The 16,785-nt window shown below is 32.3% G+C and overlaps 1 long non-coding RNA gene across 1 annotated transcript; it reads right to left on the bottom strand.

Annotated features, from left to right (window-relative positions):
- Window positions 1–649: 649 nt before the first annotated feature.
- Window positions 650–16,276, bottom strand: LOC140431983 (uncharacterized). The gene is made up of 3 exons (XR_011949744.1): window positions 16,206–16,276; window positions 11,098–11,275; window positions 650–742 (listed from the first exon to the last, which is right to left on the bottom strand). It is a non-coding gene; the product is annotated as an uncharacterized lncRNA (long non-coding RNA).
- Between the last annotated feature and the right edge of the window lie 509 nt (window positions 16,277–16,785).

Genomic DNA, 16,785 nt, shown 5'->3' with positions numbered 1-16,785 from the left:
CTCGGGTACAGGAGGGGGTGCGGTAGGGTTCTGGCTGACTAGCTTGGTTCAGTTCTGGTCCACTTAGTTGACTAGCAAAACCTACGATTTTGTTTGCAAATATTTTTAAACTAGCATTCTATATCTAACGAGTTTTGGCAGCAATTGGTAAGCAACATTTTTAAATATTGAAAACTCAGAAGAAAATTTATGCAACTAAGTGAAATTCAACTTATAGCAAAAAAATATTTGTTTGTTAAATAAGTACTTACCCTCCTGATACTTTTCTGGAGACCATGCCATGCCAAAATTGTTCATACCTAGAACAGTTGCTTTATAATATTTCTTGAGGAATATAAATCAAGTTAAATAGAACAATACGATCTAATTTCTATTTTGCATAAAATTTTCTCTAATATTTATAATATGAGATTCTTTAATGCCTACTTTATATCGATTCTAAAATGTCGTTGTAAAAATCTAGGAAATTATATTGTTACCTGGATCAGAATAATCAGGTTGTTGAAACTGTTGAGTCTGCTCTACTCCGTAACCTTGAGCAGCGTTCGTTTGCTCCATACCGTAGGATTGGTGTTTACCTCCATTCTTCCAAAGTCTTGTAGCTGACTAGTCCTGATTGTTCCGTAGGAGCCATCTTTTTGAACGGGACGGCCAAGTCTGCGCCCATCGTTCGAGGGGAGTGTTAAAGTGTAGAACTATACAGTAGACGATGTAGGTTAGGATCATAACCAAAGATTCCAGCCTAAAACATTATAAGTAGTATGAAGAACGAATAAAAAAGATTGAAAATGAGATGGTTTTAAGGGAATTAAGTTTTTTTTTTAAGAATTTGGTGGTACTATTTTTGGTGTAAAGTTAGCGAAAAATTGTAAAAGGAATTTTCAAATAAAAAAAATTTAAATGAGATGGTTTTAAGGAAATTAAGGTTTTATTTTTATGGATCTAAGATTTTTTTTTGAAATTTGGTACTACTTTTGGACTAAAATTAGCGGAAAGTTATTGAATAAATTTTCAAATAAAAAAATAATTTAAATGAAATGTTTTTAGGAGAATAAAGGTTTTATTTTTATGGAATTATTGTTTTTTTAAAGAATTTGGTACTATTGTTGGTGTAAAATTAGCGGAAATTTTTCAAATGAATTTTCAAATAAAAAAAAAATCAAATTAGATGGTTTTAAGAGAATTCCGGTTTCATTTTTATGGAATTAAGTTTTTTTTTAAGATTTTGGTACTATTTTTGTACTAAAAATAAGCGAAAAGTTTTCAAATGAATTTTTAAATAAAAAAAAATCAAATGAGAGGGTTTTAAGGAAATTTAGGTTTTAATGTTTATGGAATTAAGGTTTTTTTTCAAGAGTCTGGTACTATTTTTTGGTCTAAAATTAGAGGAAAATTTTCAAAAATTACTTTAAATGGAATCATTGGCAAAATATAAAAACCTGGTCATGATTTTTTCAGTGTTTAACCACCGCGTAAGTACTATTTTCCAAGCATGCGTTATATACATATCTGTTAGATGGTTTTTTCTAATATTTCAGATTTTTGCCCTCACCAGAATTCGCGGGACTGACTGATACTCTATCAGCGTGAGATTCTGAATTTTTCATTTTACTCATTTGGGCAACTCCGTTTTTGTGTCCAGATCTGATATGATAAAGGGATAATAGCAATTTAAACGTCACGCTTGCCTTGCGTGTTGGCGAGTTTTATGGCAGCTTTCCATTGTGATTACAAACGCTGTTGACATGCGCTCAATCTGGGTCAGACGCTGCCGGTTTCATTTTATACCATTCTAAAATCCAGGGTTACCACTTCCGCCATCCATGTAATGAAGACGTTTTCCGCCGTGCCTACCGTTGTGGTCTTCACCCGTATATTTGTGTAGAAGTCCGTGTAGGATAAAATACAATTTAACAAATTGATCATATCTGGTGAAGTAAGAACATGGAATAGATATAGCAATCAACTGGAACAAATTTCTATGAGTAACAAACTGATAGATGGATACGTTTATGAACAATTTTTACATAGTAAACACTACATGTCATGTCACAACATAAATAAGTGACTTATGTATACATAGGAAATAATACAAGAATATATAATAAAACATATACAGTGAAAACTAGAAATATAAAAAAATAAAAAAAATCAGTTAGGTGTAAAGTAGTTTTCATAAAAACGACCACACTAGGAACTCAAACAAACAAATTTCTGTATACTATAGAAAACAGTGTTCCAGCAAGATGTGTTTTGCTAATTTATAGAATTGTTTTGAGTTCATTGCCTTAATATCAATATTTGTGTTCAAGTTTAAAAAACAATTATACAGATTAAAATCTATAGTATTATGTTGTGTAACACACAATCTGGAATATGGTATAATGATATGACCAGAGAACAACCGAACACAGAGAAGCGACAGTCCTTTGAAGTTACGTGGCCAAGCCGCCAATGACAGCTAACAACCAGAAAATTAATAGTCAGTGGGCATATCACACAATATAAATTCTTAAGAGCGTAGGCGCAAAATTTCGGGCCAATGTTTTTTAATGCATTCATTTTTTTTCGAATCCTGAAAAAACTAATAAGTATTTTTGAAAAATTTAAACGCAGAATGAAAGACTACATTATTACTGAGGGCCGAAAGTCCCCTGAAAACACCTATAATGTTTATTTTAATAAGTTACAGGGGTGAAAAAAAAGAGAAAATTTAGTAAAAATTTTAATTTCAAATATCTCATTCAAAAAAACTTTTTGTTTATTCTAAGGGACTTTCAGCCCTCGGTAATAATGTAATCTTTCATTCTGTGTTTAAATTTTTCAAAAATATTTGTTAGTTTTCTCAGGATTCGAAAAAAAATGATTGTATTTAAAAAGGATTGGCCCGAATTTTGCGCCTACGCTCTTAAGCGAAACAAAGAAATTACTAAAAATCTTAAAATTACAACAGAACAAGACTTCAAAATTGCAAAAACGTGGTTGCAAATATACAAACTTACATTAAATTATGAAAAACTAAATAGGTACTCATCTACTTTTTGCTATACCTATACAAAAGTTGTCTGCCAATTTTTAATTCGTTAAACATAAATAACAAAGATCATTGAAGGTACTGCGTCATTCGCCAATTTTTTCTTTTATTTCCTTTTACAATAACATTATCTTCAAAATGCAGTTCACAAATCCTATTAATTATTATAAAGTGAATCCATTTTGAATAACAAATCTTCTCGTCTGCAAGCTTCTATCCACACTTTGGCACTACAAATTTTTAACAGAACAAATTTTAAACAAAGAACTTTTTCTGTATTTATAAATATTACTTTATTACTTACAACTATAAGAGTATTAGAATAGTCTAAGTATATTGTAAGTTATGAAATATTTAACTTTTGTCAATATCTAATCTTAATAAATTTACAGTTTTCTCCTAAGTCACAAAAATGTCACTAAATATTGAGATATGCAACAAATAAAGTTTTAATTATTTTTTATTTGCAATTCCCATTTAAAACTCCTAAATATTTTATGTACTTCGATCCATATATTTGATCTTTTTTATTTATATTTAACGAATTAAAAATTGGCAGACAACTTTTGTATATAGCAAAAAGTAGATGAGTACCTATTTAGTTTTTTCATAATTTAATGTAAGTTTGTTTATTTGCAACCATGTTTTTGCAATTTTGAAGTCTTGTTCTATTGTAAATTTTAAGATTTCCCAATTATCGGTCTAATTATGTTTCCAACAATTTTTAGTTTGAGCATTTTAGTAATGTCTTTGTTTCGTTTAAGAGCGTAGGCGCAAAATTTCGGGCCAATGCTTTTTAACATTTTTTTGAATCCTGAGAAAACTAACAAATATTTTTGAAAAATTTAAACACAAAATGAAAGATTACATTATTACGAGGGCCGAAAGTCCCTTACAATAAACAAAAAGTTTTTTTGAATGGGATATTTGAAATTAAAAATCACACTAAATTTTCTCTTTTTTTTTTCACCCCTGTAACTTATTAAAATAAACATTATAGAAGTTTTCGGGGACTTTTGGCCCTCAGTAATAATGTGGTCTTTCATTCTGCGTTTAAATTTTTTCAAAAATACTTATTAGTTTTTTCAGGATTCGAAAAAAATGAATACATTTAAAAAACATTTGCCCGAAATTTTGCGCCTACGCTCTTAAATCAAATATTCTCGTTTATAAAACCCTCTATATATTTTTATTTCCTAAAAATACTATATTCGTATTGTTGTCTTCGAGCGCACTGACGCCGGGCCACCATCTGTTGATTTTTTGACCTGAGCCTTCGGAGACTTGCGTCTTTCAATAAAAGAAATAGCGCTGACACCAAATTTAATGTTTTCATTTTGAACTATCCCTTGGCAGACCAAAGTTTATTTTTTATAGCTCGGACAGACACGTCGGCGTCGGCTTACTGTTCGAAAGTCAAACCAATACTATTATGTTATAACTAATAATAATTACAAAGCAATAGTAATTACCTGTTATTATTCTTAGGAAATCTAAATAAAACTTATTCCTTTTCCTGTCACAGATGAACATCCGCGAATCGCACAAATATATCCAGACATTTTAAATATAAATTAAACTTTTAACTATAAACTATAACTATAAACTTATATATTTAACTATAACTATAAACTATAACTATAACCTTTTAACTATAAATAAATTATATAAATGGTCAAATGCACTTGTGTCGAGTATTTACCATAGACGCCTACGGACTATCGAAAACAACCAGAATTAAAGAATAAGCACGTGTTTTTGACAGTTACATAACCAGAATCGGGCATGCGTATACAAAAATGGTACACGCTTTTGGACCGTTGTGTCGCTTCTATGTGTTCGGTTTTTCTATGATATGACTTTTGTTTCTTGTATTGTACTAATGTTGATCAGCATGTGTTTTTACATCTTCTATATATATTATTATAAACAGTTAACAAACTTTCAAATATATATTGAAAGTAAAGGAAGAATACCATACTTTTTAAACAAGAGTTTGCAGCTGGCGCGATATTCTGCTGAGTCAATAATTCGGATTGCTGGTTTTTGAAAAGTGACAATTTTATATGCAAAAAATTTTATATGCATTTTATGTGTATGACATTTTGCAATTGTTGGTGGTGAAATTCCATTCCAATTGAATATTAATTTTTAACCATGACGATATTGAAATTCTTAGAAGGAATAAAGAAAGATATTTAACGGTCGATCGGATTAGCCAAGCGGGCGGGGCGACTGGCTTCTCCTTCGCTTCAATGCGAGAGATGTCAGTTCAATCCCCGGCTCGGTGTACAGAAAACAAAAAGGCTAACGCAGCAGTTTAAAATTCTAAAATGAATCTGCGGCTTAGTCTAGAATATGCTGGTATCTGATCGGCCTATGGTGGAGCAGTACGGCAAGAGATAAGGCTTGCGGCTAGGTGATACTCCTCCATAGATCCCTACCGGAAGGGCGTCGAACGCCTAACTACCGGGTATATATATATTTAACGGTACTTTTAGGGGTAGGAGCCCTGGGCTACCTGCCTACATAATTTGGATATTATCAGTCAGTTCAGAACAAGCTATTACAAAAGTCGGTCGCAAAATCGCGTAAGCTAAAAATTATCAAGCCAATCATTTATACTAACCAGTGTTTTCTAAAACCGCAGTTATAATTTTCATATAAACAGTTTCAAAATACTATATCAAACCCCAGCAGTGTTGCAAGTACGTTCGCTTTACACATAGAAACGACATTCCGCTAAGCAATTCTACTTGTAATTAGATATAATAGTGAAAATAGCGTCAGTGAAAAGTGTAGTGAAGTATCCCATATCACAGTGTTTTCGGACGGCTAACAGAAATTTCTATTTAATCTTAGCATTAAATATAAGTTATTGTTTAATCTGTTTTTCATTCCAGCCCCTGGCTGGTGGTCCTTCGTCCTTATTCTTTAAACGAGTCTGTTTTCCATTCCACTTGGATAGCTCAAAAATTGACGAAATTTCTCTGAAGATGCTCTAGGGAGCGAAAGCACTTGGGAAAGATTTAATTAATAAAACTGTGCTCGATATCTGCCTTTAATTTTCAAAGTTTATATGCATAAGACGAGTTTCCCCAAAGAATTATGCAATATGTCAGGATACTATGAACCCTTCTATAATAAAGTGACCTAAGAATATCTCGACTCACAGAAGTAGCCAATCTGCGCATGGCAAAAATCTGTGAGGCGAGCTTCTTACACAATCCGTCAATATGGTGCGACCAGTTCAACTTTGTATCCATAGTAACACCTAGTAAACTTTACTGGTTCAGATGGTTTACCTCATCTATAGGCATTAAATACTATTGTCTTTTGAGTTATCTGCTGGTTTAACTTAAGTTTGTTACAGTTAAACCAGGATTTAGATTTTTCTAATATTTCCTGACTGTAATCAGTTTTACCTCTACATAATAAGGGTTGTGTCATCTGCAAAAAGAACAAAGTTGGTGTTTTCTCTAACGCACTTGGTAAATTCATTTTATATATATATTAAGAATAGCAGAGGTCCCAAAAACTGATCCTTGTGGTACTCCGGTTGAAACTGATAGAGTATTAAATTCTTGATTGTTATATGCAACTATACTCCTGATCTCCTCGGAACGACAAGAACTAGAATTAATGCTGAATGAACTTCATGAAAAATCACTGCAAAAAGGCCTAAAAATTAACTTCAAAAAAACAAAAGTCATGACAAACACGGAAGACCAAGAGGCAATAAAAAATACAAACAGAAAAAATAGAACAGGTAAATGAGTATATCTATCTAGGACAAGGCAATCAGAGCTAACAGAGAAAATCAAACAGCCGAAATATCGAGACGAGTAAGAATGGGATGGGCAGCGTTCGGCAAACTTTCTTACGTTCTAAAAAGTCAAACAATCCCTCTATACTTACGAAGCAAGGTATATAACTCCTGTATAATACCGGTGCTCACCTACGGAGCACAGACATGGACATGTACACAGGCCAATTTGGATAGGATAAGGAAGGCACAAAGAGCGATTAAGAGACAAATGTTGGGTATATCACTTAAAGATAGAAAACGTAACCAAGTGGATCAGAACCAGAACAAAGACAGTAGACGCGATAGAACAAGCAGCAAAACTGAAATGGAAATGGGCTGGACACAATGAACGTCTCCAAGACAGACGATGGAACAATGCCATTGGAAAGTGGCGTCCATACAATGCAAAGAGATCAAGAGGCAGACCACAGATGCGGTGGAAAGATGACATCAGGAAACAAGGAGGTTCCACATGGCAGAGAACAGCTCAAGATAGGGAAATATGGAGATAACTGGGGAGACCTACATCCAACAATGGAAGGATAGAGAATAGGGTTCAAAAAAAAATGCAACAATCTGTGTTCTTCCTGTAAGATATCATTTTAAAAGGTCGTGTATGGTACTCTTTATTCCATAGTACTCCAATTTTATTAATAGTGTTTGAATATCCACACAATCAAAAGCTTTGGTAAGGTCACACATTAATCCATTAGTAGGTTCACCTGCATCAAGACCGTGAACAATATGTTCTATTACTTATAATAAAGCTTTAGTTGGTTGAGTAATTTTTTTTCTAAAACCAAATTGAGAGCTAGATATAATTAATTTGTTATACAAATAATTTGTTATACGATCTTATATACTAAAACGCTAAGCCCTTTTCTTGTCCACCACTTTACTCAAAAACCATATTAGATAATTAAAATATTTTTTCGGAATATTTTATTAGTATTACGTATGAGATTGTCAAGATATACTTTTGGTACAAAAATTCACTTCCGGTTTTGAGATGACCGGAAATTAAAATTTACTTTAAGTTTTAGACCCCCACAATGTATATATGGATCGAAAGGTCTCGTCGATACGAATCTAAATATGTACTTCCGGTTGCAATTCGACACCCGAAGTGACCCGAAACGCGCATTAAAACGTCAAGATAGAGCAAATCTGACACCGGATTCGTGATCAGCATGCAAAATTAACTGCTAAATGATATCCATGTCGACATTTGATGAACTAAAAATTGCATTCCGGTTTTGAGGTCGACTTCCGCTTTCGTTTTTATTAGTCAAATCAATAGAGAATTCAACGTAGAGTTCAAAAATGTAAGTTCACGAAATTATCATTTATAGTTTTTGAGTTATTGATAAAAATATTTTTACTTCCGGTCATTGTATATATTGTATATTTTTCTCGCAAAATAAAAATTTCATTTAAAAAAACTCGATGTCGAGTTGGTCCGCTAGTGTTTAATTAAGATTTTAAAAACTTTATTTATTATTGGTAGTATGCTAATAGGGTCTGTAATTGTTTGGAGCATTTTTATTTCCTTTCTTATGAAGTGGAAATACTTGATATTTTGAATACCTCAGGCCAGTAACCCTCGTTAATACATTTGTTAAATATTATTGTGAGTGGGTCAATAATTATATCTAGAGATGCCTTAATAATTTTACTGTTAAAACCATAGTAGTCAACACATGAGGAATTTTTAATTAATTTACGTATGCATTCTTTCACATTAGATGCTACTATTGGGGCCATAAAGAACGAATTCGACCTTCTATGTAGCCTGCTATGATAGTAGTTTATGTCATGCTCAGGAGTTTCCTATTGATTTCGATATAATATCTGGTATATTCGTAAAGTATTGGTTAACATCTTCTGGTGTTAAGTTCAGATTCTACGTAGTATTTTCCTTATACGTTTTCTTTTTTTAACAATACTTCATATTGTCTTACTTTTGTGAATGGATTTGTTTATTATGTTAACATAAGTAAATGTTGATGACAATGTCAAAGATTAGAAGATATTCGTGTAATACATATTAACAAATTCAACGCATTGTCAGGCTTGCCTTCAATTCAACTTTTCCACAAAATCTCACCTTACTAAATATAAGAATATTTCAACACTATTATTAGAGCGAAGAAAAGTTTTCCTTAGGTAAAATAATTATTCTCATTCAAAGTTTCCCAAGGAATCCGATAAATGTTCTGAAACGACGTGAAATGAAACTTTAAATTAGTTCATTATTTTAGTTTTGAAATTCTCCAGAATTATTTTTTTTATGAGAAGAAAAGTATAGGTTTTCATTAATATTTAAATTAAACTATTTTCTTTAGTTTAGAGGTAGAAGTTGTAAGAACGACTGATATACTAATACGAATAAAATTTGTATTTAATAAAGAATAAAAAAGTGTTGAATGTTGTGTGTATATGCTACTTAAGTCGGTCTAGGTGAGAATAAAAGAAAGGCTTAGAGATATTCAATCAGAGCAGAAAATTATAATAGGAGATGATAGATAATCCAACAAGATAAGTTGATTGTTCTGGACATTTAACTAAGAAGTGAAACGAAACTAAAATATTGAAGAGAAACAATAAAAATCAAGTCTTCTTCTTCTTTACTTGCCATCTTCGCGACGGAGGTTAGCGATCATCATGGCTATTCTGATCTTAGATGCTACCGCTCTGAATAGTTCGATTGATGTGCATCCGTACCATTCCCTCAAGTTACGCAACCACTCTGAGATAGCGTGCCCTGGATTTTCCCTTGTATCATTAATTGAAGTATGTTGTATCTTTCATTACGCATAACATGCCCCAGGTATTGCAGCTTTTGGTGTCTTGATGGTTTCCAATATTCCATTCTTTTGTTGACTCTTCTCGTGACTTCGTTGTTTGTCACAAGCTCGCTACATGATATCTTCAGGATTCTTGTATACACCCACAGTTCAAATGCTTCCAACTTTTTAGTAATCGACGCGTTAAGTGTCCAAGTGGCCGAACTTTTTCCTTTTCTGGTGTTCTTAAGTGCATACAATATTTCTTCCTTTGTAATTTCTATACTTGTTTCACTGTCCTCGAAAGATATGTCTTGTAGGTTTCCTCTTTTGTCGTCGAAGAGCTCTTCCATATATTCTTTCCATCGTTTTAGCTTTTCGTCAGTCGTTATCGTAACATTTTTATCTAAAAGAGTTGTGCTGTGGTTTCTTTTTTGCAGCTTTGCCATTTCTTTAACCTTTTTATGTAGGTTGAATAGGTCGTATTTGTTCTGAAGATCTCTTTACATTTTTCCTCATAGTAAGTTTGTTTTACCTCTCTTATCATTTTTCTAATTTCATTGTTAATGATCTTGTAATTGTGACTGCCTTTATTCTTGGCTTGTCTTCTTTGGTCTATCCTGCCGAGTATTTCGTCGGTCATCCAGTTGTCTCTCTTTCTTATCGGTTCTTTTAATATCTCTTTGTATGGAACGAGGAGCCAGTTTTTAATGTTTACGATTGTTGGTTTATCTCGTAGGTGTTAGTATCTAAGTTATCAAAGTTTTCGTATATTTTCTGTTGGAGTTTGTGGACCACAAGTAAGATGACGTGAAAAATCAAGTGGTGGATGTTAAAAGTTGAAAAAATTTTTAATTAGGGCAAAAATAGAGAAAATAAGCTGGAATATGAAATATATGAAAAGAATTCCTAATACAATGATATATATTACAAATTAAATACTTAAGAAAACCTCAGATTGACAATAAAGAGACTTGGTGGTGGTCAAATGAAGTTCGAGCAAAACTAAAGAAGAGAAAACCATATAAAGAGTGGAAAGAAAGAAATTCGTTATTCACGTATATTATTCGTTATTCGTAGATTTTCAAATCTACAAGATCGCCAAGAATTAAGCGACAGTAGCAGTAACAAAAGCTAAAGCAGAAGCGTATACAAATCTATACGACAATTAATTTGATAGGTGAAACGAATATAAAACGTCTTTATATACATTTTTCACTGATCTGATAGGATCAAAAACGTTCTGAAAATTTACAAATCCATTTTAAATAATTTTTAAAAATTTTAATAATAAAATTTTATATCATTTTACAAAAAGAAGTTGACAAACCACTGAGAATTTTCCTTTTAAATTGTAATTAAAATATTTGATTTTTTTCTTCGTTCTGTGTTTAATCTTCCAGTTTATGTTTTTTATTATTCTTTTTTCTGTATCATAATTTCTGTTTCAAATTAATTGGAAAACTCACCATGATATCTTTTTATCGAAAATGACAACCAACATGACGAGTATGGAAATGGCGTAGAAGAAGCAGTCTCTGACGAGCGGCCACCAATTGAGGTAAACCACGGCGCTGGAGCACAGTCCGCAGCAGGCAATTACGAACATGATATTAAACACAGCCGAGCCAATTACCCCAGAGATTCCTGCAAAAATAAAGCTGTATTAACAAACATCGCATGTGCACAACAACCACCTATCTTTGTAAATTTTGTTTCATCTAGAGAACTAACAAGATGTTTAATTTGAACAAAAAATATAGTACTAGATCTAAATTAAAACTAAGTCTCTTCACAAATAGTTGATGGATTGGTTTTAGATGTATATTAAATAATAATAATAATAATACTGTTATTCTCCAACAGGTATCCATTTATAGTACAATTTTATTATAGCTATAAAATAATATTAATACCCGTGTCACATAAAATGGATACATTAAATTTAATCCAAATTTAATGCAAGTTTAAACATAAAAATCGACGTATGTCAGAGCTTTTCTCTTTAAATCTACTAGTTGACTTTTTTCTTGCCTTTATAATTGTATTTATGCATACAATTTTAAAAATAGTATTTACCGATAAAAAGTCAAATTCCTTAAAAAGCTACTCTGAGATAGCGCGTAAACTACAAACCCAAAACGTGATTGGTATTCAAGAATAATAATTTGTACACATTATCGGATAATAACCCGGTATGTCACAAGATTTTCTGTAGTAGCAGAATTATCAGTACAAAAATATAAAACATTCACATTTAATTTAATCTTCTATCTCAAGTGTAATCTATTTTAACATTAGTCTTATAGTTCAGGGAAATAAGCAATAAAGTACACTGTTTGTGATACTGACTGAATAACCACCAATTCCGTGCATCCACTTGCCATAATACCTGTCCAGAACATAATACTACCACCAGCTAAAGGAAACATGGGACGGGCATGTGCTATGTAGTTGTGCAGCTCTTGTTGGCTCTCGCCAAACACGATTTCGCCGCTTATCACTATTTAACCAGACTCCTCTAGTCTAAAAAGAGCACAAAAAAAGAGTGCAAAATATACTTAGATAGCTGAGGAACTCTTAGTGATCGACGACTCGTCAAACCTGACTCTAAAATTCTTCTTATTGTAGCCAAGGATACTTTGAATCCTGTAGCATGCTTGAAGTTTCTTTGAGAGGCTGATACAGACATAGAAGAATTTCTTCGAAAGGAAATTCCATTGCTCATTGGTAACTCGGGGTATACTAGAGCGAGCTCTATTCTTTATCGAATTTGTCTAATGAAATCTATCATCGTGCCAATATACAAAAAAGGAGAACATGTAAACTGCGACAACTATAGGGCAATATGCCTGTCATCGGTGGTGCTTTAAAATATATACGAAAATAATAGAGAAGAGACTGAGACAAGAAGTAGAAATGGTATTGGGAGACAAACAAATGGCATTTAGACCGGGAAGACAGACAAATGACAACATATATATCATTAGAAACCTAATAGAAAGAAGCATAGATACGGGGAAAAAACTAGTATTAGCATTCATAGACCTAAGAGCCCCATTTGACACGATAGAAAGACATATTATAGGAAATGCTTGAGGAAAATTAACGTACCTAATGCATTGGTAAAAATTATAGAAAGTACTTACAAAGAGGTAAAAGGAAGGGTACAAATAACAGGGGAAAGATCGGAAGCATTTAATTGGAAGAGAGGTATTAAACAAGGAGATAGTCTCAGAAACTAATGGATATATGGGTAGAACAAATAGAAGAACTTAAAATGGAGATAAACGAGGAAAAAAAGTAAGATAATGATAATCAGCGGCAAAGGAAATAAGGAAGATAATCAAATAAAGATAAAATTTAAAAACTCAGAATTGGAAATAGTAACAACTTACGAATACCTGGGAAGTATAATAACTAATGATGGAAAAATAGACTGGGAAATAACAAATAGAGCAAAGAAATCAAACAAGTTATATTATGCGTTAGCCCCAATAATGGGAAAAAGAGAACTTGCACGAGAAACAAGAATAAAAATATATAACACAATAGTGATACCGACTGTGCTCTATGCAAGTGAAAAACTGGACAATTCTGGAAAAACATAAGAGCAGGATAAACGCAATGGAGATGAGACATCTAAGAAGGATAGTTGGAAAGACAAAATGGGATAGATTAAGCAACGAGACTATTAGGAGAATGGCAAAACAGGAACCGATAATGAACAAAATAGCACAAACAGACCAAGAAAAAAATGGATACAGCAAGTAGTAGAGGCGGGGAAAACTTAAACAAAAATCACTCGAGGAATTAAAAATAATGGCAGGAAACAGAAAAGAATGGAAGAGGTGGGTAAATGGAAATTAAAATAGCTAGCCCAAATCCGACACCCTGTTAGGGTAAAAGGAAGGGGAGAAAAAAAGAAAGAAAGAGAAATCTATCCATATTCGTTAGACATCACTCTGAGAAACACCTATTCTTTGCGCCACGAACCGTTGTGAATGGCCGTCTTCAACTAAAGAGATAATTCTTGCACGGTTCGATTCAAAAATTAAATTACGATCCATTGTAAATAACGTTTTCACAAATTTTACCAGAATAAATTTTTCAATGTTTATACCTTGGCAAAACCTGATTAATTAAATAGATAATAAAATAAAATAAAAAACCAAAAAAGATGTATTTTATATGAAAAAAGTCTATTAAATATATGATAAGGATACGGATTTATAAAAGAATAAAAATCGTGCATACCAGGGGTGATATAATAACTTTTGAAACTATGTGTACATTAGTTGTTGTGGAGAACCATTTGCTTTGGAAGATTTTTTTTAGTAATCTATATTTAGGACCGTTTCTCATTATGTATCCGAAATGATCTATCTTTCTCTTTTTAATCGTGTACATCACTTCTTTTTCGTTCTCCATTTTTGGTAGTATGGTTTCATTGGTTACCCTGCTATACCTTGATATCCTTAGGATTCGTATGTATAGACAGGTCTCGAAGGTTTCAAATTACTTCTCCATCGCTTCAGTGAGTCTTCAGGATTCAATCCCATCGTATAGTCTTAAGAAGATATACCTAATATCGTAGGATGTAACCTGGACTTTTCCTAATGGAAGAACAACGAGTCAGATTAATCACATTTTAATAGATTTAAGGCATGGAACAGACGTAATAAACTGCAAAAGTTATATAAGCGCAAACATAGACTCATATCATTGCCTAGTGATCTCAACACTGAGGGCTAGAATTTTAAACACCAGCAAGAAAATAAAATGAATAAAAAAAATGGAATGTGCAAAAGCTGAGAGATGCGACAGTAGTATAGTAAGCGGGGTTCAAACTCACTTTGGTAACCTCTCCATCACGGATGGTCTAGTTTGACCTTGGGGGTGTCCAAGAAGTGATCGACAATGACCAGAGGGTTGTAAGAAGTGGTCGCTTATCGCTTGATCTCTTCTTCTTCTTTCCCGAAGAAGTAATCGACAATGACCAGAGGGTCGTAATAACTCATCGCTTATCTCTAGATCTTTTCTTCTTTTCAGCCGAAGAATTGTCACCTACGTTACCTATATGTTTTACAAATGTCTCACTTGTCTCTTCTTTGTCTTACCTGTCCTGAAGAAGTAAAAGAAGCGGTCGACAATGACCAGAGGGGGTGACTTTGAGTGGAGCACCCTGTATGTCGTTCTTTTAGTTAAATTTGTACAGAGTGATTGAATTTGTATTGAGACTTTGTTTAAGTGTTGGTGAGTTAAAAATAAATTGTTTATGTACTGACTTGCGTAGACGTATCTGTCTAGCTTAGCATAGCCTAGTCAATTTCGTTTTTACTCTTGAAATTGTAATCCGAGATGTTCCATTTAGGTATATATAGGTATTTTTTGTTTTAAGAAATATATTGTAACTACTGATAAGATTTATTATAATTTATAATGTATCCAGCAAAATTTTGTTAGTCAGTAATCAAGATGTGTCTTGAGGTGTACATGCTAAAGCTAGTCGATTTTTATTCAAGGCTCTCAACTTTTAACAATTGGAAGGGGAATAAAATCTGAAATAGAGTTAGCTGCTTGTGGATTTTACTTTCTCCAAGTGGAAGATATAGTAAAGTGTTTCAAGTGTGACGTAGAGATTTACAAATGGGAATTAAATGAAAATGTAATTGAAGATCACAAAAAATTTAGTCCTGATTGTGCCTTTGTAGAAATAGTTTATCCTATTTTTCTGAGAATCAACAACAACGAAAATGTGAGTGAGAAGGTTGTGACCTTTAAATAGTTTGGCCTTGTTGTTGAATGGACTCCTAGCTTTCTCTGTTTTACTTTTGATCTCCTGTAAGTGATCCCATTCTTGTGTTTTAAGATGGTTTAAACTGTAGACTGCAAAAATGACTATGTCATCCGCATATCGGATGTTATTTAGACATTCTCCATTTAGAATTATTCCATGTTCGCAATTTTTCAAGGCTTTACCAAATATTTTCTTCGAATATAGATTAAATAATACAGGTGAAAATATATATCCTTGCTTAATGCCTTGCAGAATCATCTGGATCGCTCCCGTCGTTCATTTCTACAATTTGTTCTTATTTTGACTGAATGGTTCTAGTATAAATTTTGTATTTGATTGTAAAACAACTTTAAGAACTACAAAAACGAAAAAGATAAAAACAATGTAAAAATATAACACTCCCAAAATACCCATTAAACTACCTCTATAACTATTTTATTTATTTACGAAAATACGGGAAAAAATAGTAAAAAACTACTTGACTAAAATCGTGATTTGCCACTCTTCTCATTTGATAAATTTCTGGTTATTTTGAACAAATTACATTCTACTACAAGTAAATATACTCAATAAAATAACAAAAACAACAAAATGTCAATAAAATAAAAAACCCTCTTGTATACAAACCACTCGCCACGTAAATATCACTTCAAAGGAAAAGGCCCGGGGCAAGCTTTCCATTGGCTTTCCTTGATATAAAGTTCTTAAGTTATTAAAAGAAATCTCTACAAAGATTTTTTTATATATTAAAAAGAAAATACTTTTACATTATCTTACCGATATCGTCCTTTGCCAAGAAAACTCCGATTATGACGGTCGCTAATTCGGGAGCCGAACTTCCTGCTGCCATAAACGTGCTCCCGCTACATCCGGAGCCATTTTTAATTCTATAAATAGAAAGGTCATTATTGAGATTAAAAGGCTTGTTTTCTTTAACATAATGTTTAATATTATATATTTATTTATATATATATATATATATATAATATATATATATATATATATATATATATTATATATATTATAATATCATTATATATTGAAGTTTTCGTGAAAGTTGCTTTTGTAATTTATAAAATAATTCAACTTGCATAACATGTAGGATGATTAAATTTATGTAATAAAATTACCTTGAAGGCAAACTACCAGCAAACTGCTAGCAAATTACGCTTATCATTACGAACTTATTAATTAGATTTCCCGAAATTCTCTTAGTCTACAAATCGACTATTAACTTTGGTAAATTTCATTAACTTTCCTTGTATATTATTACAATAAACTTACTTAAGGTTCTAATTACTTTTTAGACAGGAAAATTGTTCTCCTTTATGTTTTTGGCGCTCCTGAAGGAGATTTA

This window comes from Diabrotica undecimpunctata, unplaced genomic scaffold (assembly GCF_040954645.1).
Source record: "Diabrotica undecimpunctata isolate CICGRU unplaced genomic scaffold, icDiaUnde3 ctg00002419.1, whole genome shotgun sequence".
Taxonomy (NCBI): domain Eukaryota; kingdom Metazoa; phylum Arthropoda; class Insecta; order Coleoptera; family Chrysomelidae; genus Diabrotica; species Diabrotica undecimpunctata.
The sequence above is the reverse complement of the archived record's forward strand: the minus strand, read 5'-3'. Positions and strand labels throughout refer to the sequence as shown.